We start from the raw sequence: 4,769 nt of genomic DNA, 5'->3' as shown, positions 1-4,769 counted from the left end.
AAGTCTTCGGGGAAATTTAAATTGTCACACAAGTGTGGTTCTCAACCATTCCTGGTTATAATGGAATAACGTGAGCTTAATAAGTGGGCTCCCGAGTGGTGCAGCGGTCTAAGGCACTGCATCTCAGTGCTAGAGGCATTACTACAGACCCTGGTTTGTTTCCAGGTTGTTTCACAACCGACCGTGATTGGGAGTCCCATAGTGCGATGCACAATTGGTCCAGCGTCATCTGGGTTAGGGTTTGGCCGGGAAAGGCCGTCATTGTAAATAAGAATTTGTTCTTAACTGACTTGCCCAGTTAAATAAATAAAAATGAAAGGTGAAAGGTATAAACACTGTAAACATCAGTAGACTGCCCAACTGGCCTAACCTATGGCTACAGTAGCCTACTGTTCTGTGTGCTGTGCAAGATGAAAAGGAGATAGTTACGATGATGGCATGACAAATTAAATCCACCAAATTAGAGACCAAATTCTATCTATTCTGCTTTGCAACTGGAGTTAACGTTGGTTGTATTGTACCAGAACATTGAGCTTTGTCCAACAGCTGATAAAACTAGCACTGTAAAAGTGTGATTTTTTTTTGCTGTTGATCCATTTTATTTCTTGACACAGGACCTTCTAATCAGCAGGTTTGCATGTGCGAGAGTTTTGTCTTGCGTGGTGATCAATGTGTTAATATTGATCAACGGAGGGTCAGAGGCAAATTGGTTCATAGAACAATAAAAGTTCCAAACCTCTCTGCTAATAACAGCTAGTTTTCAGTTTTCCCTCCCCTCTCAGACCACTCCCAGACAGTCTTTCTTTTTTCAATTTGAATGGAAAACTGTTACAGTTTATTACATTAAGATACTCAAGAAAGCGAAGGTAACAAAACAAAATTAATTTCGCCCCATATCACTCACTTCTGTCATCATGAAGTGCTTTGAGAGGCTAGTTAAGGAGTATGTCACCTCCACCTTTCCCGACACCCTAGACCCACTTCAATTTGCATACCGCTCCAATAGATCCACGCACAATGCAATCGCCATCGAGCTGTACACTGCCCTATCCCACCTGGACAAGAGGAATACCTATGTAAGAATGCCTTTTCATTGACTACAGCTCAGCCTTCAACACCATAGTACCCTTCAAGCTCATCATTAAGTTCGGGGCCCTGGGTCTGAACCCCGCCCTGTGCAACTGGGTCCTGGACTTTGGGCCGCCTTCATGTGGTGAAGGTAGGCAATAACACCTACACTACGCTCATCCCACAAGGGAGCTTACTCAGCCCCCTCCTGCACCCCCTGTTCACCCATGACTGCGTGGCCCCGCACGTGTCCAACTCAATCATCAAGTTTGCAGACGACACAACAGTGGTAGGCCTGATTACCAAGAATGAGACAGCCTACAGTGAAGAGATGAGGGCCCTGGCAGAGTGGTGCCAGGAAAATAATCTTTCCCTCAACAAAACAAAGGAGCAGATCGTTGACTTCAAGAGGGAGCACGCCCCCATCCACATCGACGGGGCCACAGTGGAGAAGGTGAAAAGCATCAACTTTTGTTCTGTACACATCACTGACAATCTGAAATGGTCCAACCACACAGACAGTGTGGTGAAGAAGGTGCAACAGTGCCTCTTCAACCTCAGGAGGCTGAAGAAATTTGGATTGGCCCCTAAGACACTCACAAACTTTTTATGATTATTTATTTTAATTGAGCGCCCTCCAGTTTCACCGGAGGGGTTTTAAAGGCTTGTAAGTAAGCATTTCACTGTAAGGTCTACACCTGTTGTATTCGGCGCATGTGACAAATAACATTTGATTTGATATCCGTAAGGAGACAGTCACTTTGTGCGGGACACCTTGCCCTAAGAAGTTTTTAACCCAAAATAGGTTTACTCCAATTGCGGCATTATTTTTTTAAATGGCATATGGACAAAAAAAATTGACACATCTTGATTTTAGAATATAGTTTTTACCAAGTAATCCGTAACTAAAACATACACCGTTACACAGAAATGTTCAGAGAAATGTCAAGTTATTAAATTGACAGATTCTTGGCTAATTTAAGACAAAAACGTCAACTGTTACTTTATTTGGCACTTACTATAGTAATGTATTTATTTAACTTACTAAACATCTTGAGTTCAGAATTTTTTTTTATTAAAGGGAAATTTCATCCTGGGGGAATCTGGGCTTGTTTCCATCATGTCCGAGGCATTTCTAGGTCAGTTTCACACATAATTGCCAAGTAGAAAGGCAGGTCTGGGCTTCACGCGCTGAATGATACACTCTATGATGGCTTCCAGTGTATTGGGGAGAGATCTGATAATACATGGGGGGTCTTCTGTAGCTCAGTTGGTAGAGCATGGCGCTTGTAACACCAGGGTAGTGGGTTCGATCCCCGGGACCACCCATACGTAGAATGTATGCACACATGACTGTAAGTCGCTTTGGATAAAAGCGTCTGCTAAATGGCATATATTATTATATTATTATTTATATATTACATCTAGGACTGCTTTGTGGCATTTCATTAAGGCTCTATCTATGTTATACTGATCGCACTAGATATTTTTGTCAAATCAAATTTTATTGGTCACATACACATATTCAGCACATGTTATTGCGGGTGTAGCGAAATGCTTGTTTTCCTAGCTCCAATAGTGAAGTAATATCTAACAATTCACAACAATACACACAAATCTTAAAGTAAAAGAATGGAGTTAAGAAATATATACAGTTGAAGTCAGATGTTTACCTACATCTTAGCCAAATACATTTAAACTCAAGAATGGGAAATGTCAGAATAATAGTAGAGAGAATGATTTCTTTCAGATTTGATTTCTTTCATCACATTCCCAGTGGGTCAGAAGTTTACATACACTCAATTAGTATTTGGTCGCATTGCCTTTAAATTGTTCAACTTGGGTCAAACATTTTGGGTAGCCTTCCAAAAGCTTCCCACAATAAGTTGGGTGAATTTTGGCCCATTCCTCCTGACAGAGCTGGTGTAACTGAGTCAGGTTTGTTGGCCTCCTTGCTCGCACGTGCTTTTTCAGTTCTGCCAACAAATTCTCTATAGGATTGAGACCAGGGCTTTGTGATGGTCACTCCAATACCTTGACTTTGTTCTTAAGCTATTTTGCCACAACTTTGGAAGTATGCTTGGGGACATTGTCCATTTGGAAGACCCATTTGCAACCAAGCTTTAACTTCCTGACTGATGTCTTGAGATTTTGCTTCAATATATGCACATAATTTTCGTCCCTCATGATGCCATCTATTTTGTGAAGTGCACCAGTCCCTCCTGCAGCAAAGCACACCCAAAACATGATGCTGCCACCCCAGTAATTCACGGTTGGGATGGTGATCTTCACCTTGCAAGCCTCCCCCATTTTCCTCCAAACATAAAGATGGTCATTGTGGCCGAACAGTTATATTTTTCTTTCATCAGACCAGAGGGCATTTCTCCAAAAAGTATGATCTTTGTCCCCATGTGCAGTTGCAAACCGTAGTCTTTGCACACTCTTAGAATTCTCTCAACCAACTTCATGAGGTAGTTACCTGGAATGCATTTCAATTAACAAGTGTGCCTTCTTAAAAGTTCATTTGTGGAATTTCTTTCCTTCTTAATGCGTTTGAGCCAATCAGTTGTGTTGTGACAAGGTAGGGGTAAAAGACCAAGTCTATATTATGTCAAGAACAGCTCAAACAAGCAAAGAGAAACGACAGTCCATCATTACTTTAAGACATGAAGGCAAGTCAATACGGAACATTTCAAGAACTTTGAAAGTTTCTAAAAGGGCAGTTGCAAAACCATAAAGCGCGATGATGAAACTGGCTCTCATGAGGACCGCCACAGGAAAGGAAGACCCAGAGTTGCCTCTGCTGCAGAGGATACGTTCTTTAAAGTTACCAGCCTCAGAAATTGCAACCCAAAAACATGCTTCACAGAGTTCAAGTAACAGACACATCTCAACATCAACTGTTCAGTGGAGGCTGTGTGAATCAAGCATCCGTGGTCGAATTGCTGCAAAGAAACCACTACTGAAGGACACCAATATGAAGAAGAGACCTGCTTGGGCCAAGAAACACGAGCAATGGACATTAGACCTGTGGACATTTGTCCTTTCGTCTGGAGTCCATATTTGAGATTTTTGGTTCCAACCGCTGTGTCTTTGTGAGACGCGGTGTGGGTGAACGGATGATCTCTACATGTATATTTCCCACTGTAAAGCATGGAGGAGGAGATGGTATGGTGTGGGGGTGCTTTGCTGGTGACACTGTCTGTGATTTATTTAGAATTCAAGGCACACTTAACCAGCAATTCTGCAGCCATCCCATCTGGTTTGGGCTTCGTGGGACTATCATATGTTGTTCAACAGCAAAATGACCCAACACAGGCGGTGTAAGGGCTATTTTACAAAGAAGGAGTGATGCATCAGATGACCTGGCCTCCACGATCCCCCGACCTCAACCAAATTGAGATGGTTTGGGATGAGTCGGACCGCAGAGTGAAGGAAAAGCAGTCAACAAGTTCTCAGCATATGTGGGAACTCTTTCAAGACTGTTGGAAAAGCATTCCAGTTGACGCTTGCTGAGAGAATGCCAAGAGTGTGCAAAGCTGTCATCAAGGCAAAGGGTGGCTATTTGAAGAATCTCAAATATAAAATACATTTAGATTTATTTTAAACATTTGTTTGATTAGTACATGATTCCATATGTGTTATTTCATAGTTTTTCTGTCTTTACTATTATTCTACAATGTAGAAAATTGTATAAATAA

The sequence above is a fragment of the Oncorhynchus gorbuscha genome, linkage group LG13 (assembly GCF_021184085.1).
Source record: "Oncorhynchus gorbuscha isolate QuinsamMale2020 ecotype Even-year linkage group LG13, OgorEven_v1.0, whole genome shotgun sequence".
Lineage (NCBI taxonomy): Eukaryota > Metazoa > Chordata > Actinopteri > Salmoniformes > Salmonidae > Oncorhynchus > Oncorhynchus gorbuscha.
This window is presented reverse-complemented; position numbering follows the sequence as displayed.